We start from the raw sequence: 27,756 nt of genomic DNA, 5'->3' as shown, positions 1-27,756 counted from the left end.
ATGGGGGGATGGAATCCAAGTCCAGGATCTGATCAAAGTGGAAAGAATAACAGAAAATGGCCCTATAAACCCCAGAGGACTATAACTAAGTTTAACAGTAAATTAGAAATAAAGTTGCTCATCTCTAAAGGGACCTAAGAAGAAAATAGCTCATATCAAATCTTGGTGCTAAATGGAGAAGGTAAAGATCTTCTCTGAAAATTACTAGTTGAAAGCCAGTCCTCATACAGCCTGAACTCACACTTCCTCAAGTCTAAAGAAACTCAAGCCAAAATGTTAACATGATCCTAGTTTCACAGCAACCTAGGAAAAGCAGACATGAATCTCCTATGAAGGAATATTAGCCCTCACATGAGGCCTTAAAATACTCCCACAGATAAATGTACAAGAAGTAATATGTTTTATATGTTTAAAGAAATAAAAGATTGAAATTATTAATAAAGATGAAGATACTATTAAACCACTAATACCAATACTAAGCAGATCAGCAAAAGAACCAAATGAAATTTCTTAAAATTAAAAAAAGGTAATAATTGAAATTTTAAAACTCAGGGGGTTGGTTTACCAGCATATGAAACAGAGCTTAAGAGAGATTCATTTATTAGAAGATATAGCTGAAGGATTGTTCTAGAGTGTATCAAGAGATAGAAAATATAAAAAAGAGGTTAAGCAAAATGTAGTATAGAGTGACAGATAAGGTATAATTTCTATAATCTTTTTTTTTTTTTGTCTTTTTAGGGACCCACCCACAGCATACGGAGGTCCCCAAGATAGGGGTCAAATTGGAGCTGTAGCTGCCAGCTCGCACCACAGCCACAGCAACGTGAAATCTGAGCTGTGTCTGCGACCTATGCCACAGCTCATGGCAACGCTGGATCATTAACCCACTGAGCGAGGCCAGGGATTGAACCACTTCCTCTTGGATACTAGTTGGCTTTGTTAACCACTGGACAAGAACTCCAACAAAGGCATTACCTTAAAGGGAAAAAAGAGTGAGAGCTAACTTATCAATAACAATAGCAGCCAAAACTGGGGGACCGATCTCTTTTATGCGCTGAGAGAAAATAATAATCCAGATTATCTGGAGAAAGTAATTTTCAAAAAAAGGTAAGATTAGGGCACTTTCAAAAAGGCAAAACCTGGGACTTAGTCACCAATAGATCCTCAATAGAAGAACGATTAAAGGACATACTTTAATGAAGGAAAATGATTCTGGAAGGAAGGTAGAAAATACATGCCATGTTGAGCAAAGAAAGGGATAAATACATGGGCACATCTAAACAAATGATAATGTCATAAAGCAACTGCAATACTAGTTTTGTAGATGATCATGTGTATATCCTACAACCCAGCACATTCAGTCCTAAGAATATACTTTAAAGGAATTTTCATCCAAGACTAGACTAGCATTTCTCAGCCTATTGGTTCCTCCTGGATACTGAGAACTAACAAGCCAATCTCAGGGTTTCCCACAACCCATTCATCATCTTCCTCTGAGCCTATTCCTCTCGCATTCCCTTCCCTAGTTATGTTTAAAGCATCGCCATTTTCCCAGTCACATAGTCTTAAAACTGCATACTTGCTTTTAACTCTCCCTATAATGCTATGACAGGACAATAATAAGTTGCCTAGTCCTAGAGATTCTAACTTAAAGCATCCATTCTTATTCAGGCCCTCAGGCCCTTTTACCTCAGCAATTCCACTAAATTTTCTTGAGGACAGCTTTGCTCAAGTGAGTCTTCTAAGAGCCCTCATTCCTTCCAAGTTTCTTACCAGCTAAAGTCTACATTTCTTAATCTAGCAATTAAAGGCCCTCATAATCCAGTTCAAACATATCTTTCTAATACCATTTTCTGCCATTTCCTCTGAAGTGCCCCCCTTCCATCTCTAACATGAACTCTGCAGTCTAGACACACGTTAACACACCTGCGGCTGCCTGGAGAACATGACATTATAAGCTCCAGGTTTTTCAACCTACAATTTGTTCTGCTGAAAGTACTATCTTTTCCTCTCAGCCATATTATTTAAATACCTGAATCTCACTCATCTTTAAAGGTTCAGCTAAAGTACCTCCACTTTAATGACATTTTCCACTATCTCCAATGACATTTTCCACTCTCTCCCCTTCACTCATCCCCTTAAAACCAACACCACTTCATCTCAATCTCACCTACATGACTTTGGTATGTTTGATATATTCTTATTAGCTGTGTGCATGTCTCATCCTTGAACATTAAGCTCCTAAATGTAAGGGTCCAAGTCTTAGTCATCTTTGTAGACCTCAAGATACTTAGCAAAGTTGCTTTTATATAGCTCAATACTGTTTGAATTAATCAATAAATTGGCCTTAAAAGCACATATTCAATAATAACTATATTAATTGGCTATAAACTGAATGACGTGCATCCAAAATCCCTGTTGTCAGTTTTTCTTTTTAACCAAAGCAGCTAATGAGGTAAATGATTCAAAAAAAAAAATCAGATTAGCCCAAGTTGTTCACATTCTGGCTCAGCTCAGATGAAATGGGGAAAATTGTTCTTCTTTAGCCTAGGTAGGTGATTTTACTATAGAAATGAGCCATGGAAATGAGGCTGGCTGTGGTTTTCGTTTTCTTTCTTGTATATGAACTTTTGAGTTAATTACATAAATCCTACAATATCCTTAAAAATACATTCAGCTAATTAATAGAAATGTCCAACTAATTTAAAGGTTATAGTAGATATATCCCCTAAGCCACTGAAATTCCATTGGGGGCAGAGGACAAAAAAATAAATAAATAAAAACCTGATGGTTTTATATGGTCAAGGTTGCAAAAAAACAGACATTACAAAATGTTAAAATAGCGAACAGATATCTGTGTCTCTATGTATTTGAGAATACTTTAAACTATGTATTCTATGTATTTGAGACTACTTTAAACTCCAGATTCTGCAAACATCTGCTAAACATACCCCCCAAATCCACCAAGCTAGCAGCTGTATGATCTATTCACATATTCCCAATGCCACCTGGAAAAGTGCAAACTGTACAGTCTCGCTCATAAAAGAAAATAAATAAATGTCTCTGGTGAATTTCTACCTTCCCTGTATCATAAAAGTTAACAGCCCTGCCAAGCAAGATTATACAATTAAGAATTAAAATCTTAATGACTTAAATATTCTAATCAGTCTTTGATATCACCTTAATTATATGATAGATGGCCGGAAAGGGAGAAATGTGATTTGCTATATGAATTTAAGGTCTCCTTAAATCAATAATAAAAATGAGAATGAAGGCATATTTAACACTCATATTGTTCTAGATATTACATAGAACCAGAAACTACTACAACAGTTTAAGAATTTATGCAAACTGATACTTAAAAAAAAATCATTCTGTAAATGTACAAACCATGTAACTTCCTTCATATCACAGGACTATAAATTCAAAACACAATATTCCACATAATGTGCTTTAAATTCAGCAAGGAACATTACTGAGAGTAATGAATGCATAGATAATCATTGAGACAGCATGAAAAATAAAATAGAAATAAATGCCAAGTTTTCCAAAGACGAGGCAAATCAAAGGAAAAAGGACTACAAAAAAATCATAAATCAGATGGACATATTAACTAGGATCCTGAGGCAATGATCTAGTTTAATGTGACACTCAAAGAGCATAACAAAGTTCTTCTGTTCCCTTAAGCTAAGCGAACATCTTTGTATGGTTTCACAAAACTGACACATTTGAATAAAGTCCAAAGCTGACTCCAGTTTCAATGTTAGTACGAGTATTTCTTTCCCAAAGAGGTTAAAAAAAAAAAAAAAAGCATGATTTAATTATTTCTAAGTTGTCGATATTTCATATAGATTGGGTCAATCTAAAAGAAATTCTTTAAATATGCTCTCATAACTATGCTACTACTACTTAATGAACCAAGTGAGAATACATGATTATTCATAAAGCAAGAGGCAAGAAAAGGAAAAGATGAATCCAAAAGAAAAGAAGCACTGGTTGGAAAGAATACCCAAATTGGGCATGTCAGGAAAATGTCTAGAAAAGAAAGCACTTGATTCTAACTGTCAATGGTAAAGGGGGAAACAATACACGTAACATCAAATTCCAAGATATATTTTAGAGAAAACTTAATAGTTAAAAATATGAGATTTTAAGAAAAATATATTTAGAGAGAAAGGAGATAAAACGTATATCTGCTCTTCACTACCAGGTATGGCACTGAAAATGAATAGAGAGGAGAAACTTCAAATACCATTAGGTTATAAGCTTTAAGCTCTGAACTTAATGCTTTAGCAACCTAGTAAGTAATGTATCTGACCAGTTGGTCTAATGCAGTTTGGTAGGGAAGGGACATACTCTACTACCAGCTTCATCAGAAACACCAAGTAATTCAAGCAATTTCTTTTTTTTTTTTTTTTTTTTTTTTGGCTGAGCCCACAGCATATGGAAGTTCCTAGGCCAGGGATCAAACCTATTCTATGGCAGTGATAACACCGAATCATTAACCACTGGGCCACCAAGGAATTCCTCAAACAATTTTAAAAGGAATAGAGATCTCTTCACAATGCCTTGAATGTTGTGAGGGTTTCAATTAATGTCTTGAGCATACAAGAAAGTAGGCAAATGTGTTAACTTTCTGCTGCTGTAGCTCCATGTATGCTGATTTCTAGAAAGGTCAAGTATTTAGAGATACTAAAGAAAGAGAAAAATGTATATGCTTAGGAGGAGGAAAGGAACTCAAATAAACAGGGTGATTTCGGAAAATAAAACACTGAATGTAGGAGTTTCGAATTGAATTTTGAATTGTATTAAATTAATTGAATATGTAGGAGTTTGTTTCATCAACTGTTATTTCCCAACTACAATAAGATATACTCAGAAAAATCAAAGAGCTATTTATACATAGAGCAAACTCTACTAAACCCCATAACCTGGTAGATTTTTTTAGGTTGAAAATATAAATTCAAGAAAATTTTGTTCATCTATAGTACTCCGTAGAGCATTATTAAAGTAATTGCTTAACTGAAACTTTCTGAGGTGGAAACAATTTATATTTTCTCACTAAAATCTCTTGTAAAATTGTTAGATATTTCAATTTTTTATTTTACAAGTTATCAAAGCAACTCGAATCAAGTATTAATGTACATCAATTACAAAAGTTAGCAGTATTTTCTTCATGTTGGGGCAGTTAGGTACTTGCTACTTCCTTACCTTACACATTATTATTTTAAAAATTAAAATTAATTAAGCTACCACATATGGGTTTGAGATGATTTAATACCTCTATCACACCAGTGGGACATATATAAAAGTAAAACCCAATAACTTAGCTAAAAATGTCATATTCTAACTACATTTTTTAGTTTTTTAAATTATAGTTGATTTACAATGTGCCAATTTCTGCTGTACAGCAAAGTGGCCCAGTCATTCATATATATATATACATACACACAGACACACACACACACATATTCCTTTTCTTGTATTATCTTCCATCCTGGTCTATCCCAAGAGATTGGGTATAGTTCCCTGTGCTATACAGTAGGACCTCACTGCTTATCCATTCTAAATGTAATAGTTTGCATCTACTAACCCAAACTCCCAGTCCATCCCACTCTCTTCTAACTTCATTTTTTAATGCAATGCACTCTGTTAAAATGAAATTGTTCTTTTTTTTTTTCATTCCACACCTAGCATCTACGTATTGCTCTGTCATACAATTCCCCACTAAAAGGAACCAGATTCCTTAGATAAATAGCATATTCTAAGGCTATGGATGAGTAGGTACAAGATGAAACTAAAATATCTTCATATCAAAAAGTAAGGTAGTGCTAAAAGAAGGCAGAGGTCAGGTATGTCAAAAGGATAGCATAAGGAGGCTCTCTCTCTGACCAAATCTGAGAAAATTTGAGCACCAAAATAATTCAGTACAGTAATGAATTATAAACCACTGCAAAAAAAGAATTTATAAATCTTATTTTATAAATTCATAGTGATAACAAATCAATTATTAAATAGATTGATCAATAGACTGATCAATTGAGATGAGAAAGGATAGGTCTTACAGTAGAATGTTGATTACCAACTGCATGGAGGGAGTATTGGAGTTGGAAAATCTTTCATTTTACAACCATTGTGACAAATATCAGAAAACCTAAGGGAACATTTTGATGAGGAGTAGGATATTTGCAGGGTCTTAAAATGTCTCTCTACAGACTGCTTATTAATTTCAAGGGGAAAATAGTAATTACACATTACAGAAAGCATAGCATACCTCAACCAAGTGATCAAAATTAACATCAGCCATGAGAGTCAACCAGATATTGTGTGCCTCTAGACATGATACCGATATAGCAAGACCTCTGTATAATTCTGGCCAAGAATTCATATCCCAAATCTAATCATGAGGAAACACTCGATATAAATAAGATGAAAAACATCCTATTAAGGAAAAGTAGATTTATATTGTTCAAAAAATGTCAATGTGGGAGTTCCCGTCGTGGCGCAGTGGTTAACGAATCTGACTAGGAACCAGGAGGTTGTGGGTTCGATCCCTGCCCTTGCTCAGTGGGTTAACGATCCGGCATTGCCGTGAGCTGTGGTGTAGGTTGCAGACGCGGCTCGGATCCCGCGTTGCTGTGGCTCTGGCGTAGGCCGGTGGCTACAGCTCCGATTCAACCCCTAGCCTGGGAACCTCCATATGCCGCGGGAGCGGCCCAAGAAATAACAACAACAACAACAACAAAGACAAAAAAAAAAAAAAGTCAATGTGGCATTCCTATTGTGGCTCAGTAGAAACAAACCACAACTTGTATCCATGAGGATGCAGGTTCAATCCCTGGCCTCGCATAGTGGGTTAAGGATACGGTGTTGCTGCGAGCTGCAGTGAAGTTCATAGATATGGATCGGACTTGGTATTGCAGTGGCTGTGTTGCAGGATGGCAGCTGCAGCTCCGATTCAGTCCCTAGACCAGGAACTTCGATATGTTGCAACTGTGGCCCTTAAAAAAAATATCAGTGTTATAAAAGCCAAGAATGGCTGTTGAAAACATTACAGATTCAAGGAAGCTGGAGAAGCAATGGAGGTGGAGGTGGAGCTGGTGATAGGTCTGAGGTAGGAAGTGAGATGGAACGAGACAAAGGTTAATGGGAGCAGGGACAGGGCAGAGTGGAAATGGTATCAATAGTAGGTGACTCTGAGTAAAAGATATAAACAAGTGTTCTTTGTTATATTCTTATTCTTAAAATTTCTGTAAGTTTGAAATGATTTCCAAGTAAAATTTTTTGTTTGTTTTTTGTCTTTTTGCTATTTCTTGGGCCGCTCCCGCGGCATATGGAGGTTCCCAGGCTAGGGGTCAAATCGGAGCTGTAGCTGCTGGCCTACGCCAGAGCCACAGCAACACGGGATCCGAGCCGCGTCTGCAACCTACACCACAGCTCACGGCAACGCTGGATCATTAACCCACTGAGCAAGGGCAGGGACTGAACCCGCAACCTCATGGTTCCTAGTCGGATTCGTTAACCACTGCGCCACCATGGGAACTCCTCCAAGTAAAAATTTAAAATAGGAGTTCTTGTTGTGGCTCAGAGGTAACGAACCTGACTAGTACCCATGAGGATGTGGGTGCAATCCCTGGCCTGGTTCAGTGGGTTAAGGATCCAGTGTTGCCATGAGCTGAGGTGCAGGTCGCAGACGAGGCTCGAATCTGGCATTCCTGTAGCTGTGGTGTAGACCAGCAGCTGTAGCTCCGATTCAATCCCCAGACTGGGAACTTTCATATGCTGCGTGTGTAGCCTTATAAAAAAATAAAAAATAAAAAAACCCTTAAAATATAACTCATCTTTTCTTAGAGGTTCTTAGTTTAATGTTATGCTGTTTCCCTGGTCTTATTTTAAAGAAAATTATTGAATGCCTATTTAAATGATATTACAGAATAAGAAGAATATCAGAAGCATTAAATCACATAATCACCAATAGCTTGGAATCTTATATCAAGGGGTTACAAATATACATAGCATATATTTATATTTGTCTACACTCAAAGTTAAGATACAATTTTCAAAGAAACATTTCAAATTAATTTTTTTAGAATCATAGTACAGAATCAGAGGATCCTTTAAAAATATCCTAATACAACTCCCTAATGTTTCTCTGTATGGAACTGAGGTCACACAGCCACAGAGAACCAAAACGTTTTAGTGTTTTAACTAGGAACTCCTCTTGAGCCTTGTTACTTTCCAAGATGTATTCTTGGCTAACATGAACAATCTGAGCTGTTCCATATCAATCCCTTATACTCCAGTCCTATGAAACAGAGTTAAAGTATATTTTATCACTTAAATGGTGAAGACTGTCATATATTATTTTAAAATCATTTCTAATTACATACTTCTTTCCTTTACAACATGCTTTCTTAGATAAAGGAGAATATGTAAACATAACTGATCAAACTAAGCTTGACAAATTCATTGTAATCATAGCCAGTCATCATTAACGTCGTTCCACTTAAACTCTCCTCATTAAATGTACCCTCCGAACGAGATAAACACAATGGAATTCATTTTCATTGGGCTACCTCTAACAATGCATGAAGTGACCTTCATTTAATCATTGGTTTATAGGGTAATTGGTTTGCCAATATTTAATTTACATACTATCCTTGTGAGATAAATAGGTAGTAGCTAGCATAATGCAGCAACACTGTTTTTTTCTATTATTTTCAGATCTCGTGGTCACTGCCTTTCATTTACTGAGGACTTTAGCAACTGACATCGTCTTTTTGTCTACCCTAAAATCTGTTGTTTTCACTGACTTTATCAGCCAGATCCAAAAGCCTATCTAGTCTTTCACCTTCTTGTGCTTCTTCATCTCTTTCACTGAATTCCACCAAAGCCATTCAACCTCATGGTCACACTGTGGTCACCAAAAATAATCTAACCTCCTAAATCCCAATTCAATCACAATATCTGATCACCTTTTCACCCACAGTTCCAGCTTTATCGATTGAGTAACCCTGCTGAATCAATCTCTAAGTGTCATTGAGATCACCAGTCCTTTGACCCACTATCCATCACTCCTCTCCTGTCCTCACTTTTCTCCCTTTCTAGTTTAAATTCCGAGGCCAAATAAATGTATTACTTGGCATTAGTAATCACTGTCTAACATACCATACCCAACACACTTGCCTCTTAATGTTTCTACTGTATTTCTTAGGCCTGCATTTGCACAGCTGATTATTTCTGCAAAAATGATACAACCGAGAAAAGTCATATCACTCTAAAGTAATAATCACCAGTTTCAAATACATACTTAATATTGCCCAGCAATGATGGCACCTCCTTGCCAAGAATTATTTCAAATTTTTTCAAATGACCTACTCCTCATCAAATCAACTCACACTGTTTCTAAACTGTTAGGTAATAATCCTGATGACTAATTTATGAGCAAATAGAAACCCTAATAGAATGGAAATACCCCAATCATGCCACCAGCAAATAGACCTGCACTGACACCATTTGCTTCTTTCCTATTTTAAAGGAGAAAAGGATCCTCTTATCAAAAGTAAATTTTTCTACATATGGATCTAGCCCTCCTTCTTTCTCAGTTTTTTCATTTTTATTTTATCTCTCCTACATTTTCAACCCTTCCTTCCCAACTCTGTTATTCTTATCGGCATTCAAAGATGCTATAGCATTTCCTATCTTAACAAAAAAATTAAATCGCCTAATAACATACCACCTGCAGATACCACCTTCTCTGTGCTCTTCCAGAACCGCACTTTTCAAGAGTTATTGAGCCACAGTGCATACACCCCCCACACCTATTTCACTCTTTAACTCACTCCAACATAGCATCTAGGTCAAACTTTATTCTGAAACTTCCTAAGGACATCAATGACCTCAAAGTTGTCAACTCAATGGATATTTCGTAGTCCTTCTCCCTCATCTGTCAGATCATATCTTCTTTCTTAGAACATTTTCTTATGTTGGTTCTCTGACACCACATTATTCCACTTTGTTCTGGCCATACTTTCCTCAATTTGTTTCGCTGAATCTCCTTCTTTCTCCGATCTCTGATAGAATATACCAGAGCTTTGTCCCCATACTTCCTTCTCTTCTCCATGTACACACTTGCACAAAATGATTTCCTTTTTTTTTTTCTCTTGTCTTGTCTTTTTAGGGCTGTACCCGCAGCATATGGAAGTTCCTAGGCTACGGGTTGAATCGGAATTGCAGCTGCCAGCCTACAGCACAGCCACAGCAATGCAAGTTCCAAGCTGCATCTGTGACCTATACCACAGTTCACAGCAACGCCAGATCCTTTAACCCACTGAGCAAGGCCAGGGATCAAACCAGGGTCCTCACATATACTAGTCAGGTTTGTTACCACTGAGCCACAACAGGAACTCCCATACAAAGTAATTTCATGCAGACACACTATTTTAATACCATCTATGTGACAATGATCTCAAATTAATATCTTTAGCTACAATTAATCCAGACTCAAATCCAACTACTAACTGACATCGTCACTTTGATCTCTATCTAGAAGGTATCTCAAACACACCATGGCCAAAGCAAAATTATTTATTCCTAACCCTGACTCTACCACTACCCAAGTCTTCCCCTTCTCAATAAATGGCACCATTATCCCATTGCTTGGGCCAAACAATTAGGAGTCTTTCTTGATTCTTCTGTCTTTTATACCATATATCCAATTCACGTGCAAGTCTTGTTGACTCCTGCCCCCAAATATATCTCAAAAACAATGAAAACAGTGAACAAAACAAACTGAAAAAGAATGGGCTAGTTAAGAAGGAGGAAACCCAAAGATTATGGAGTCATGTATAAATGTCATCTATGAGAAACAAAATGATCAGCTGTATCAAATGCTTCTGAGAGGTTAAAACACTAAGAAGCAAACATTGAAGGTCGTTGGTGATCTTGACAAGAGTAGACTCTGTGGAGTGATAGGGATGAAAGTTTAGTTGGAGGAGAGTGAAAGAGTAATATGAGAATGTGAAGTCAGTATCAACAGAGATCTTTCAAGGGGTTTTGCTCTTGGGAAAGCAGAGACATGGGTAATAGTTGGAGAGGGCTATGAGGGCAAAACTGTTTTTTTTTTTTCCAAGAGAGGAGATACTAGAGCTTGTTAGTATGCTGCTGAAAATGATCCATTTGCAATGAAAAAAATAAATATAGCATGGTGAAAGGAGATAAATCACTGAGGACTGGGAACCACTGCCCAAGTGGACAGGAGCAAGGACTCTTTTGATCCATAGTGGCAGGAAATGGCATATATATAGATGCAGGACAATTTGGTAGATTTCACAGGGGAAAATGAAGAGAGTTTTGATTGAGTGCTTCTAGATTTGCCAAAGAATTATGAGGCAGGTTATCACAGTATTTGTATATCTGTGTGTCTGTATGTGTCTGTGTGGTGTGTGCTTTGGGGATTGAGAAGTTGGGCATGAAAGAGGTTCAAGAAGAGAAAAGGTAGAAATTAGCTATTTTAAAGAGAAGATACTAGGACATTTACAAGACAGAATTGAGTGTGTTTGGTTACATGTAAGATTTATATTTAACCAAAGAAACTTGTGTCTGTGTGTATATGTGTGTGCACGCATGTGCTATCAATTTGGTGGATTTTCTTTTCCCCTAAAGTTAGAATTTCTTATTATACAGCAAACTATTTTTGGAAGAAAAAACAACATTACTTATTTTCATTGTTGTATGCCCAGGCAGAAACTCCATTATAATGGTCCACAAATGAAATAACATTCTTGTAGACAAACAAGTTATTCATTTTTCTCTATACAAGTCTATTTCTGTATAGAGATGTCACAAATTAATTTGAAGATATAGAAGCATACAATTAATATTGCACTGTGGTAAAACTATGCCTATTTCAAACATGTTTCTATTATTCTGAGGTTTACCATTACATGATCAGAAAGCATTATGTCTTAATGTCAAAAGTATTTATTTAAAATTACATCAAGTAAGCAAGTTTTATTTACAATACCAGCAGCACCAGCTGAAATTGTTTGCCTTCCTTTTAGCATTTTAATTTAGAGCTTTCTAAATGCAAATTAGGGAAAGAAAGTCTCTGCTCACTAGATGGGAAGTAGTTTTGTTTTTTTTTTTTAATATCTCAATTGTATTAGTGGTGTTATTTTATTGGTAGTATATTTAAACACAGGCTGCACACAACATGGATGGCCCTGAAAATACTTTATAAATATTAAAAGCATGCCTACAATTCCCTCCTACTAAATCCCTGCAATGTACCATTAAAATTATCCTCCAGAAAAAGGAAAATATATCACTATTTTTATATAAAGAAGGGAACTGATATTCTGGACAACTGACTTCCCCAACAGAAAAAAAAAAATTGAACATCAGAATCTATTACCTCCCCTAACACAGACACCTGATATTTAATACGAAGTAAATCCATGAAACTTAAAACATCCCAAGTTATAAAATTCCCTCTGCTTTGGCCTTTCAATTCTCTGCTCCATTTTTATTATAGGAACTAAAACACTATGGGACTAAGTAGCAGAGGGAGTTTTCAGAAAGTCATCAAATTCCCTCTCTCTGTCAAAGAAAGATAGCAAAAGAGTTCAAGAGATAAAGCCGTTTGTGAAAAATGACTCATTTTAGGTTCTCTAAAATTGAAATGCTGAAATTGGTGAAGATTGCCCACTTTCACAAAAAGGCATCCACTCATTTGAAAAAACACTCTAATCCCAGTAACACTTGCAGCCATATATTTATGAACTTTATTACCAAAAACAAGGTCCACTTGATTTTGCCAGCCTTTACTACGGCTAAAACAAAATAAATCTCATTTTAAACATCAAAATAAATAAATTTAAACTTTCGGAATTAACGTCCACATATTTTATTCTATAGATCATTGCCCAACAAGTATGATTTAAAAATTCAAATTTTATTGTTTAAAAAATAAAAGCATCTTTGACAGATTTTATACCTACTTAAAAACAGCTGGTTGAAAAATCGATTTGACATATTTTGACCAACTACAGTGAGTTACAAATTTTAGCAGTGTTTTTTAATATAAACACACTTAAATTTTGCTTCAGTGTCAATTTCAGCAGCAAACAAGATGATAATGAGTGATAGTTTCTCCAGCTTATGATAATAATTGTTTCATTTCTTTTATTCTTACAGGATTATCAAAGTTGAATTGACTTCACAAAACAGAAATAAGCACAAACAGGATTTCAGTCATTTAGGTTAAAACACAATTACACAAGAACGAAAAGAAGCTTATTATTATGATAGTAAAACTCAAAGGCCAAGGATTCTTATTTTAAAATATAAAATAGTTCAAAGAATTTTGACTAGACTTTATTTTCAATGACTAACTCCTCTATTTTCTGAATTTCATCTTATGACATTAGCAATAGTCTGATATTCACTCAATGAAAATATAAATCAGAAGCTTGAGAGGGAGAATATAAAGTACTAGATTCCAATTTACATAGAAACAAGACTATAGTTCTACATTTAACAGGAAATTTTTCCAAAGCACAGCCATTAGCTATGAAAAGAAAACTCTCCCAATGTTCAATCAACTCATGTAAGAAACATTAGAAATGTATTCATGGATCAAGAAGTCCAATCTGGTCTATTACAACATAAAAGTCATTACTGTCACAACAAATTATTAGTGAATAATGGCAATATTTTTCATGTACATTTTTCTCTCTAATCACAATAAAAACCATATGAGAAAGGTAGTATCATGACTCAGAAGAAACTGAAACTTAGCAAAGCTAAGATATTTGCTTTTGGTTGCAGAGTCAGAATTCCTGACTTCAAATCATACGTTTTCAATTAAACTCTTGCAAGAACAATAACAACGAACCTCTGCAAGAAGAACAGTCAGCAGATTATCTAAGAATTTACGCCAACAGAAATTATGATGCCTGGAGCCATCATTGCCAGCTACTCAATGTACAATCTTATAACTATTAAGAGAAAAAGAATGATAGAACTAGAAAAGAAGATAAATTAACTCAAGTCTACATTTATATTCTTCATTTCTGCTAATATTTAGTTACTTATTTGGAATTGTTTGTTCTACTAACAAAAATGATCCACGCATGCATTGTTGACCACCAAGGGAATGTAAATATTATAATTTTTTTTCACAAATTGATAGACTGATTGAAGGAAATTTATAGGGGGAAATTCATTAAGTGAAATGAAAATTTCCCATTAACTTAGTTTTCCAGAAGTAAGGAATAATTAGTCCCAAAGAAAAATACTTTTTCTAATGCTTCCACTAATTTCTAATAAGGAAGACATGAAGATATGTCCATCATGAACAGGAAAATGCCTAGAATGGCCATCAATTAAAACATTGGACCACCATTCTGGCCACAAATTAAAAAGAATATAGTTAATTCTTTCAACTATATTTCTATCTTTTAACTATATTTGCCATTTCCTTGCAAATAAATGTCTAAAACATAATTGGAATACACCACCCCTGTTTGAATTTAGGGAAACACTTCACAAGCAGAAATCTAAAATCAGTAATCAGTTATTATACCATTTGGTCAGCAAAGGGTTTTCCCTTTTAAAGCCTTTTCTCATGTTATCTCATTTCACCACTGTGTTGTTGCATAGGTTGGCAACTTCCTGCAGTCAGTGTCTTAACACAGAAAGCATTCAGTAAATAGTTACTAGAGAAAGGTATGATTGAAATGAGTGAGTGAATGGATAAGTAAACCAAAGAAGAGGTGACTACACTATCATCAAAGGATGACTTAAATATCAGTATATGATATACAGGGTATTATGTATTTGTCAAAACTTATAAAATGTACAACACAAAGAGCGAACCCTGATGTAAATTATAGACTTTAGTTAATAATAATATATCAGTATTGGTTCACCAATTAAGACCAATGTGCCTCATCAATGCAAGTTGTTAAAGGAAATTCTGTGGTTTGAAAGAAGGGGCATACAAGAATTCTGAACTTTTTGCTTAAATTTTTTGTAAGCCTAAGACTGCTCCAAAGAGAAAGTCTATTTTTAAAAATGAACAGTATATATTCAAGTTAGGAAATGCCAGGCCTGTCTGAAAAGCTGACATCATCATCATCATCATCATTATTAAAACAGGAAAAAGAAAAAAAATCAAGGAGAAAAAAAGAAAACGAAAGATGTGTCCGTAATACTTCCCACGCAAGGTTATAGTCATCAAAAGAAAGACTACCAAGAGAAAAACAATGAACACTATATGTATTATTTATTATTTTGATTTCTAAAATGTAGCACTGCAAAAGCGCCAGGAGCAACATGTATCAAAATGTGTCAATCTACATATTAAAATGAAAACCCTTCAAAACAACACAAATAGAAACTAATAAAGCTGAGATACACATGAAATTCAAAGTACTTTCAATGCAAGCACAAGTCTCAAATCGTTGGAAAAGATAAACCATCCAGAGGCAGGCTTGTTCAAAGCCCCGACATCTGATTATGTGAGCCACAGTCCTGTCAGGTCAGGAGGAAGTGATATATTTCATCCGAGGGCCCCACATTTCTAGCCTACAAAATCTACATCTTAAGCTGGGAAATGATAGCTAGCCCAAACTGCTGTGAGACCTATACCTTAAGTAGCACTCAAATTGACTGAGATATGTTTAAGTTATGTAAACTGTGAAAAACAGTTTCTTTTATCTCACTATGTTAACAAACACATACATGTGTTTGATAAATGCTTTTCATAATAATGCCATAGATAGAATACCACCACAGACAACACATTCTGGGAAAAACCTGCAAATGGCTAGGTTATTTGTCAAGTTTCATCTCACAGAGTTTGTGATGAGAGCAAATCATGCACTATAGTAGCCAGGATGATATTAGATTAAGAAAATGTTATACTCCCATATATAAAGTTCAAAGTAAATGTGTAATGACATTAATACCAACAAAGTCTCTACAACAGAATATGGCTATTGGGGACTCAACCAAGGTCATTGTTTTTCAATAAAGTCTGTGTGCCTGAGAAAGAAAGCAAAATTGGTGTCTCTGGATTTGACTCATCTGGAGGGTGCAATTTTTAGACCATGATCCTGAAGGTCGCTTTCAGACTGAATACGCTTTCATTTGATGACACAGATAGGATCCACTTGAGTCTTGGAAAACTCAGATGTTCTATACATATGAATGTATTGTTCCACCAGTACAACAGCTCCAAACCAATACATGTACAGTGACAGGGAAATCCTCCTAGAGAGCAGGAGAAGCTGGCTCAGCTCCAACCACAAATATAAAAGATAGAAGTGGATTGAAATCCTGCCAAGAGACTGTCACAGATGACGACTCAGGAAGGGGAATGTGAAAATAACAAAGCTAGCTTCATTTGAATGGAAGCCAGCAATAATGAATAGCACTACTTGAATAACTTCTCTTGAGTCTATATTATAATTATTAAACTCTCTTGTTTCCCTAGAGTAACTAAAGGAAAACTTTTCTACCTATAAGGGAAATTCTAGTTTAAATGGTTCCACCAACTTTCCATGAAAACAAACAAACAAAAAACTTCACTTCTTTCTAAAAAAACTTCCAAACAAAATTAGAATGGAAATGAAAACTTTGGGGGAAAAACTGCAAATGCAACAAAGGTGACAAAGGGTTAATATAAACATACAACATGATCTTTAAAGAAATAAGAAAAATACTATGTCTATAATAGAAAACTGAGTAAAAAATATGAATAATGGACAAAAAACACATGTGCTCAATAAAACTGTTTAACCAAATTGGTAGGAAATAAAAACAATCCCCTCACCAATTTGGCGATTTATTTTTTAATTATGATACTCAGTGTTGGTGTGGTTCAAAATGACTACCACTCATTTATGGCTAGCAGGAATGTAAATGTAAACAGCCTTTTTAGAAACAATTTAGCAATACATAATAAGAGTTTAAAATAACTCATAACACACTTTTTTTTAGTAATTTCAATGAGATTAATAAAAAGATTAATATATATAAGACTATTCCATGTGGCATATTAAGATCAAATAATTGGAAATGACCTAAATATTGAACAACAGGGGAAGTGTTAAATAAGTCATGGTATACCCTTACAAGGGAGTTTCATACAGCCATTAAAATCATTTATTTGGGAGTTCCCATGGTGGCTCAGCAGAAGCTAATCTGATAGCATCCATGAGGACACAGGCTTGATCCCTGGCCTCATTCAGTGGGTTAAGGATCCACCATTGCCCTGAGTTGTGCAGGTCGCAGATGCGGCTCGGATCTGGCCTTGCTGCGCCTGTGGTATAGGCCAGCGGCTGCAGCTCCAATTCAACCCCTAGCCTGGGAATGTCCATATGCCGTGGTACAGCCCTAAAAAGAAAAAAAAAAAAATCATTTACCTGTAAAATATTACTGTTTATGTCCCAAGAATACATTATATTCAAAAAGCAGAATACAGTATATATTATAAATACAGTAAAATACTATTTGATTAAACAGTATATAAAACAGATTTAAAAAGAACATAGAGAAATTATCACTGAAAGAATATATAACAAAATGGTAAGAGTGGCTATCACAATTAGGTGACAAATTTAAGAGATAGTTTTTAAAAGTCTCTTCTATACTTTCTAAATGGTATAAAATGAACATACATACCAGAAATGGACATGAAATAGAACATTAAAACAGCACCCAAGGTAGCCCTTGGGGGAAATAGATACTATGTTGTAGCAACTACAGTGTCAAGACAAAATAGGCCAAATTACAAGCATTTGCAAGAGCAAAAGGTACATGGAGAAGTACAGGGGAATACATGTATCCCTGAGATCTAAGCAGCAGAAAGTCTAGTATGATTTTCTAGCAGCAGTATTTCAGTACAATACACAGAAGATGGAATGCAGTCATCTATTGCCCAGCTAAATCAAAAAGTTGGTTCAAGAGAAATTTTCATTCATCTCAGTGTTTAACTAGGTAATTCAATTGTATTTAATTGGATTAAACAACTGAATTTTGGATCTACATTTATAAGTTGTGTGACTTCAAGAAAAATGGTTAGCTCTATAAATTTCTGCTTCTTCAAGTGCAATTTTTTTTTCTTCTTTAAGGGCCAAGGCCGGGCCCAGGAGGCGAGCGGGAGTGCAAAACAAGTGGCCGCACCTGTGGTATATGGAAGTTCCCAGGCTAGGGGTCCAGCCACAGCCACTGTAGAAGCAATGCCGAGTAGTTATGTTGTGAGCCATACGGGAAGTCCTTCAAGTGCCATTTTGAGGTTAAAAAACAGTTCCTTTAACTCACAAGGGATCTGCTAGTACTAAACGAGGAGTCTTGGGTAAACTCATCTAGCATATCATGTAGAACAATCTAAACGCTCAACACTCAGCAAGTATCCACTGCTATTCTGATGATTGCCGTGTATGTACTGCATACTCCCAAGTAATATCCCTAAAGTTAAATATGTTCCCACAAAGTAAAGAGCAGTTATAGAAAGAATTAGTCTGACGCATGATCCGGTTTTTGTCAGTCAACTCTACTCAAAAATGCCTTAAGGACGAAAAAACAAAAAAACAAACAAACAAACAAAAACATGTGCTTTTTGACTTGTTCAAAACTGGGACAGACAGAATGATCATTATTTCTGAATTTGTTACTATTCCGATTCTATTTCCATCACCAACCATACTAATCCCCTGCTCCAGTTGTACCCAATGAGTACATATGAAAGTGTACCATGAGACCACTGAACACTATAAGCACTAAAGAGAGCCTGTTTTTCCACTAAATGGCACATAGCACCATGATCCTACATGCTAATAATCTGCTTCTTAGAAGAACTCTATAGTGTAAATATAGAGATTATTTTACCTTGGTTTGTTCTAATTTCACATCTCAAAAACACTGACTTTTCGTCCAGAATATTATCTTCTGTAGCAGTTTCTAAGATGTTCACAAACAGACAGCACATGAAAAATGCTACTGTGGTCAAATATAAAATAAAATATAACATTAATTGTGTATTTTATATAAAATCTAGCCATACGTTTAACTAAGTAATATAATGTTTAACTTTTCTGAATGGGGTGGGAATGGTGAAAATAATTGCTTAAATTTAGATTAACAGTTATCAAAAGTAGTTTTAAATTCTAGGTGGTCCTATGCTAAACTGCAAAACTTAAATTAAGAATAAAAATAGTATTTATATTGGATGAAATGTCTAGTTTTCAAATGGATATTATAGTCGCAGATATTTTTCCACTGGAGTTAAACTTTTTTTTTTCCTTTTTCTTTGGGCAGCACTCACAGCATGTGGAAGTTCCTGGGCCAGGGATTGAACCTGTGCCAGGGTAGCAACCCAGGTGCTGCTGTGAAACACCAAATACTTAACCCACTGAGCCGCCAGGGAACTCCAAATCTGTTTTTGAATATTGTTCCTCCTACCATTTCTTTGGTTCCCCTCCCAATGAGCCTTAAACAAACTTAAATTAATTCCATTCTCTCTCTAAATCCTTCATCTACACTGATGATTTCTTTGGCAAAGATATCATAGCGTCCCCAAAGAACTGAATCCAAGACTTTCAACTCTCTGGCTAGAGACACATATTCTGGAATATAATGTGACTAGATCACCTTATTTAAAATGTCAAAATGATAATATCTACTGCATCTCTATCAAACTAGTCATTAACTAACTTAATTGGTTCTATGAAGGATAGCTACTATTTCCCACCTTGTGTATTTGAGACTTTGAAGAAAACGGGTCCATTTCATTTGATCATACTATTTCACATATGCATTATCTTTTTTTTTCCTCCAGAAACTGAGACTATGCAGAACCAAAAAGTTAAAATACTATTTTAAAATTCTTTATACAGGAGTTCCCGTCGTGGCGCAGTGGTTAACGAATCCGACTAGGAACCATGAGGTTGCGGGTTCGGTCCCTGACCTTGCTCAGGGTTAACGATCCTGCGCTGCCGTGAGCTGTGGTGTAGGTTGCAGACGCGGCTCGGATCCCGCGTTGCTGTGGCTCTGGCGTAGGCTGGCAGCTACAGCTCCAATTCGACCCATAGCCTGGGAACCTCCATATGCCGCAGGAGCGGCCCAAAGAAATAGCAAAAAGCCAAAAAAAAAAAAAAAAATCCTAGGCACATCATACTCAAATTGTTAAAAACCAAACTTAAAGAAAAAAAAAAATTCTTTATACAGCATAACTCCCGAATTTCTCTTCATTAATTTGGTGCAAAAATCATTCCCAATAATGAAGGAGTCCCATAGATCAAGACTACTTATATGAATGTATTCATATTTCATGCTAATTAGTCCCTGTACACATAATCTCTTTCCCTGGTGTGTCCAGTACACGTGTCTCTGTCCTGGATTGCTCATTAAATCTGCTATAGTTCATTTGAGCACTGCATCACTGTGCCTGATGCACTGCAGAATCCAAGACCTATGAGTCCTTCCTCCTGTGTATTTCTCAACAAAATCTTACAAGCAATTCTCTGGTAGTGTTGTAGAAATAATGCATACAGTAGTCGATAGGGTCTGTGAGTATATAAACAAGGTTATCACAAAGCTAGACTGCTACCCTTGATGCCTCCATTGTGCATGCAGGTAATATGCCCAGTATCTGACAAGGTCTGAGGAGTAGCAATCCTTATTCTTTTTAATGGGGACCTCTGAGACCAACAATGTCTAGAAAAATACCAGGCTCACTGTTACATAGGGACTTTTCCTAGATTACTGGATATCCAGGCCATACACACACACACACACACACACACACACACACACACAAACCCTTTTTAAAAATTAGGTACCAGAGAGTGTTCAGTAGTTACAATAGTAATACATTCTGGTCTGAACTATAATGTTCTGAATCTAGTTCTTTTTAAGTGACAGAAAGAGGTTATGTTAAAATAACACAGTGGTGCAGGGGTCTCAAATATGGATTAATTTTTAAATCGTTACATGGCGGTGGTTTGATTTCTATCTTTTTTCTAGTCCTACGTTATGAAAGAACATTGCTGGAGGATGAAGCTTTTGACTTTTCTTTCAGAACCAGTTCTGTACAATCCCAAGGTAAGATGTTTTGCAGACTTGACAGTTCCACATTGATTTTTACTTTCCTATTTTTTGGAACCTTAGGCTAACAACATTTAAAAAAACCATGTTCTGTATATACCATATGGATTGCTTAAAAGACCAATCTCTATCATGCATGTGTTTCTACTCAGAATATATTTGAAATTGTTGATTATCTATATATCAATAATAAAAGTGGACTGCAATGCTGAGTGGAATAACAATATTCTCTTTTTCATTGACTTTTCAAATAGAATTTCTATACACAAACAACTCTGACCAAATGCTATCTGGCAATACCTGTACTTTTTTTACTTTTCACTGCTAGCAATAATAAAATATTTGCCATTAAGTTTAATTTATAAAACAGTATTATGGTCTAAGAAAGGCATACATTAAAAATGCCTACTCTATAAAAACTACCAAATTTTAATAACTGCAGCATTTGTCTAATTTATATTTGAAATACCTGTTAAATTATGAATAACCTTCAATAGTAAGATATAAGATACTGACTTAAGACATTTCCAGCTGAAAGATAGTTCCAACTGGTAGAGCAGTTGTCTTCATGATAATTAAAACTTATATATAAATATGAAGAATTATCATCAAAAGAGCAAGTTAAATAAGTTTGGCCCTTTAAATCTTTCTCTTAGGGGCCCTAGTGGTTAATCAAAAAACTTCATAATCATTAAGATATGGATTTATATTTATAAATTTTTTAAGAATTTAAAAAGTTACCTTGATCCACAAATAATTAAAATAAATTACTCATATGTGTCACAAAATATCTGACCCTGAGAGAATTTGCTAATCCTTATGATAGTGACTTTTATTTTCCAACTCTTCTCTTTCAAACATCTTTGAAGAATGTGCTTATCTATGTTGTTTTACTACTTAGACATTCTCTATTACTTTATTTTGCTTAAATACAGAGGCTTTAAATAATTCATAAAGTTCTCTATTTGGTTAAAAGTAAATTATGGTATACCTGTGGTCATTGTAAAAAGAAAAGAGAAAAAGAGAGGGAAAAAAACCTCAAGTACAGCAGCAGAGGAACTAATGGAGATGACCTTTCAAAAAGACATTTACTAGCACTCTAATGCAACTGACTCAGTTTATGAGATCTGGAATATTTCTGCTCGCCAATGCTATTATCTTATTTCAGAAAATAAGCACAATTTAAATGTGAAGCGCCTCAATATTTAACGTTCCTAACGGATTTTAACTCTTTTCTGATCTTATTCCAAAAAATCTCATATTTTCATTTCATGACATAGAATGGATATCTCATCTACAGGCATCTATGCAAACCTAGCTATATATGAAGATTAAATATTCTGAACAAAAACATTAAAAGCCTAGGAGAAATTTTTTTACAGTAGAAAAATAAGAAAAGTCTTTGTGCATGGGAGCAATGGATTTGAGACTTTCAAAATACAGAATCCAGAAACTTTGGGGGGAATACCATACAATGGTTTGCATGTGTTCCATAAGAGCACCGTAGTGTCTTATGTAGTATTCCAACCTTTCGAATAGAGTAGGACCTTAGTAAATGTCTGATTGAGATACCAACCATCATATCTGAAATGCTAGTAAGGGAAATTAAGTTATTTTGACCAAAAACAGGTTTACTATTTGAGAAAAACATAAAACCACCAAAGTAGTTAGTGGTACAAGTTAAACCCTCTTAAAGGAGTTCCATCCCTTTGGGCAAAACTTGAAGGATAAATATAAAACAAAGTTTTTATAATACATTATTTTCTTTTTTCTTTTTATGGCCACATCTGCAGCATATGCAAGTTCCCAGGCAAGGGATCAAATTAGAGTTGCAGCTGCAGGCCTATGCCACAGCAGGCCTATGCCACAGCCTGGGGCAATGCTGAATCCTTAACCCATTTAGTGAGGCCAGGGATCAAACCCCCATTCTCACAGAGACAAGTGGGTCCTTAACCTGTTGAGCCACAATGGGAACTCCTATAACATATTCTTTATAAAATGTTCTATGAAACATTATACAAGTCTGTGTAATTGTGATAATCTCTTCCAAATTATTTTAACACTGAAGTTTGTGGATTTGAGTGCTTTTTAAAATGGAATATGCCAGTAATAGGAGATGTAAAAGGAGCCATGAATGAAATGCCCCATCAGCCCCCAGGAGCTTAAAAATTAGAGAAATAAGACTAGTAAAAACCCTATACATAATAGCTGTTATTAGCTATCTAGTGGCATAAAACTGAGATTAGTTCAAAGACATGGGCACCAAATTGCCAACCAACACTCAAAATTCTAATCAAGATGACAGGGATAACCTCAGGAAACAGAACTATAATTTAGTAAATTGAGTAATATAATATAATAGCCCTTATCATGTTTTAGGAATTAAATTTTATACTTTCTACATCTATAGAATTTGTACCAGCCTTTATTCCCACTACTTTAGTTTCCAACTAGTTTAGTGTGTAATTGTCTTGCTTAGATTTCTATTGCAATAAGCTCCAGACAGGTTTCTCTTCCTCAGGTCCAAATGTCCCCTCAATACCTACAACCTTGTCCCAGTCATCTCTTATATCATAATCGGAGTGATCTAATGTTTTCTAATCTGAAAATGTCACTTCTGTGCTTAAAATTCATATTCCATGCTGCCTTTATGAAAAAAATCCAAACTTCTAAATACTGAAGAATAGGCCATTAATGAGTTGATGCCTTTTTGCATCTATGCACTTATTTCTTACAACTTTCCCTAGAATTACACTACAAACTTGCTGTATCCAACAACTTAAGAGTTTCCTGAATACAGTCTGATTTCTCATATCTTATCATATGCCTCAATTTGTACTTCCACTCTGTCTAGAATTCCCTGTTAATGTAATCTCCTTTTTCCACTTTTGATTCTTTATTAAGACTTTGAAACTCAGACCTGGCACCTATATCCATGATTAATTCCTGTTTACGACCCTTCATCCAAATTCAGTGGTCCTCCGGTAGCCTACTGATCTCTATTTTGGTGTTTATCACATGTTTTGCCTAAGTTCCCCACTGTACTTGAATTCCCAGTGAACACAGAGTCTTATTCTATACCCCAGGCATTCAGCACAGTGGCTAGAAAAAACAGGCACTTAATACATGTGTATAGAGTAAAGAAAATAGAAAGGGGCAACTAGCATTTGCAGTTAAAATCCTATTAACAAGATTGGGTACAATAGGCAACTCCCAAATGGAATAACTGAGACAAAAAGATGGGCCTATATTACATGATAAAGTCAGAATGTTCATCATCAAGAAGTCTACAAACAATAAATGCTGGAGGGGTGTGGAGAAAAGGGAACACCCCTACACTGTTGGTAGGAATGTAAACAGTACAACCACTATGGAGAACAATATGGAGGTTCCTTAAAAAACTGAATCTAGAACTACAATATGATCTGGCAATTCCACACCTGGGCATATATCCAAAGAAAATCATAACTTAATTTGAAAAGATACAGGCACCCCAATGTTCACTGCAACACCATTTACAATAGCCAAGAAATGGAAGCAACCTAAATGTCCATCAACAGAGGAATGGATATAGAACATGTGGTACATATATAAAATGGAATATTACTCAGCCATAAAAAATAATGCTATTTGCAGCAACATGGATAGACCTAGAGATTATCATATTAAGTAAAGACAAATATCATATATTACTTATATATGGAATATAATAAATTACACAAAAGAACTTATTTATAAAACAGAAACAAAGTCACATATTTTGAATCAAACTTAGGGCTACCAAACAGGAAACTATGTGGGGAGGGACAAATTGGGTAGATGGGATTAAAAGAAGATTATTTATAAAAATTCAAAAGACAACCCAATTAAAAATAGCAAAAGATCTAAATAAATATCTGCAAAGAAGATATACAAATAGCCAATAAACACATGAAAAGCTACCCAACATCAATAGCTACTGGAGAAATACAAATTCAAATTGCATACCCTTTAGGATGGCTGCAAAGATAAATAGTAACGAATATTGGAGAGAATATGGAGAAACTGGAACTCTCCTATACTACCTAAGGGAATGTGAAATGATACAGCCACGTTGGTTTGGTAGTTCATCGAAATATTAAACACCCATTAATTCCCATTCTGAGGTATAGCCCTCCAAAACTTGAAAAGTCATTCATATACTTGTACATGAGTATCATAAGCAGCACTTTTCACAATAGCCAAAAAGTGGAAACAAACTTTATATAATATCTATCACCTGATGAATAAATTAAAAATCTGTGGTATATCGAGCAATGGAATATTATTCAGCCATAAAAAAGGAACGAAGGGCTGATATATACTACAACATGGATGGATCCTGAAAACTTATGCTAAGTGAAAGAAGTAAGATATAATAGGCCACAAATTATATAGTTCCACTTTTACGAAAGGTCAAGAATAGGAAAATTCATAGAAACGTAAAGAAGATTAGTGCTTGTCAGGGACAGATGATTAAGGATGGGAAAGGAGGAAAGACTGCTAGTGAGCTGGGGTTTACTTTTACATGCTGAACATGTTCTAAAATCAGATTGTGGTGTAGCATAAAAGAATCCGACTAGGAACCATGAGGTTGTGGGTTTGATCCCTGGCCTCATTCAGTGGGTTAAGGATCTGGCATTGTTGTGAGCTGCGGTGTAGGTCGCAGACACAGCTCGGATCTGGTGTTTCTGTGGCTGGGCTGTAGACCAGCAGCCATAGCTCCAATCTGACCCCTAACCTGGGAACCTCCATATGTTGCGGGTACAGCCCTAAAAAGCAAAAAAAAAAAAAAAAAAAAGCAACAGATAAAGTATGTATCAAGAAGATCCTGTGAGGAAGTTCCCATTGCGGCTCAGCAGTAACAAACCTGACTAGTATTCATGACGATGTGGGTTCAATCCCTGGCCTTGCTCAGTGGGTGAGGGATCCAGCATTGCCATGAGCTATGGTAGGTTGCAGACATGGCTTGAATCCCATGTGGCTGTGGCACTGGCCCGGCATCTACAGCTCTGATTTGACCCCTAGATTGGGAACTTCCATATACCACAGGCACAGGCCTAAAAAGCAAAAAGATCCTGTGAAGCATTATATAAAAATGAAGAATGATAAGAAATAGCTAACAGAAAAGGTTGTAAGGTAGTAGCTAGAAGTCAGAGAGAAGGTGGTTTTGATAAGAGTAGCAAACATGGGAGTTTTCTTATTGTGCAGCAGGTTAAGGATTTGGCTTTGTCACTACAGTGGCTCAGGCTGCTGCTGTGGTGCAGGTTCCATCCCTCGCCCGGGAACTTCCATATACTGCAGGTGTGGCCAAAAAAAAAAAAAATGCTATTAAAAAAAATAGTATTAAATATGGGCATCACACTGACAGGAATCAATGAAATTGACAGAAGTAGCAGAAGCACTGCATGCGGACATACCTACTGAAGATGACTAGCTATAAAAGGAATACAAAAAATCATTTAGATGCTAGGACAATAAGCACATTGGAAACAATTCCATGAGCATTTTTCAAAGATATTCTATGGAATATTTTGGCATCAGTGCCTCTATAATGCAATTAATTTTTTAATACCTTAAGAAGATTAAAGTAATATTTATGCAAATGACCAAGCTTATATATGACATTGCCATAGCTTTTTACGTAATACAGCTTTGGAAATTAAAAACTGCAGCTCAAACTTTTTCCATTCTGGTTCTGCATCAATTAGTTTTTTTTTTTCTCCCCCTCAAAAAATAAAGACCTGGATGTAATTGCATGACAAGTGAAAAAGAAACATAGGCAGACTGAGTGTTTACAAGTACCCCACTTGTGGGAAGCACTGGTGTTTTCTGGCGTCACTGGAATGCTACTCTTTATGTAAGCCCATTGTGCAGTGATGAAAGCAATGGCAACTGATGCTCTCAAAATAAAAGACTCACTCTCCCTCAACAGAAGCAGGTGCTATCGAACAGCTACTGTTTGCACAGTGACTTTCCAGACAAAAACTTGACACAAAAGGACATACAAATAATTCCTGGGAGGCCTCCTTTGTGAATCTCCTAGACAATAGCCCAGCTGCAGTAATGCCACATGTGTCATTCTTAAGGTCAGTTTGGTATGGGTGCCTTTTTTTATAGCACTATCACGAGCATATTTCTAAGGCACACATCACAGAGAATTCGACATTTGGGGTTTTATTTCTTTATTTGATGAATGTCTTCGTGTTAAGACCTTTATTGCAAACTATCTTTCTGCTGTTGATGCTTACAGCTGTAACACAATTAAGAATGGGCAAGAAGTCTCTTTATAGCACTTTTTCTATCACCCATCATATTTTAGACTAATCTCTTATCTTAAAAAGTAGCAGCTGCACATACTTTATGTACTCAACAAATGGAAGAATTAGATTTGTAGCTTATAAAAATGTAAAGCGATATTATTATTCAAGATAATTCAACAATCCACACTAAAGGCTCTGTTATTTCTAATTTACTTCTGCACAAAATTTGCGTAAATGTTTGTATCTCCACGCCTTCATGGTCCCAGGCAATTTCAATAAAATAAACATTAAAATGAACAAAGGTATAGATGAGGCTTAGGTTTCCACCTGGAGATGTATCAACAGGTTTTCACTTCCAGTT

The 27,756-nt window shown here is 35.6% G+C and overlaps 1 protein-coding gene and 1 pseudogene across 1 annotated transcript in view; both read right to left on the bottom strand.

The window, feature by feature from the left end:
* Nucleotides 1-27,756, bottom strand: part of DIAPH2 (diaphanous related formin 2) — a 913,509-nt gene that overhangs the window by 540,869 nt on the left and 344,884 nt on the right. The window lies entirely within an intron of this gene.
* LOC125118944 (uncharacterized) lies at nt 10,525-11,611 on the bottom strand (annotated as a pseudogene).

This window comes from Phacochoerus africanus, chromosome X (assembly GCF_016906955.1).
Source record: "Phacochoerus africanus isolate WHEZ1 chromosome X, ROS_Pafr_v1, whole genome shotgun sequence".
NCBI lineage: Eukaryota > Metazoa > Chordata > Mammalia > Artiodactyla > Suidae > Phacochoerus > Phacochoerus africanus.
This window is presented reverse-complemented; position numbering and strand designations above follow the sequence as displayed.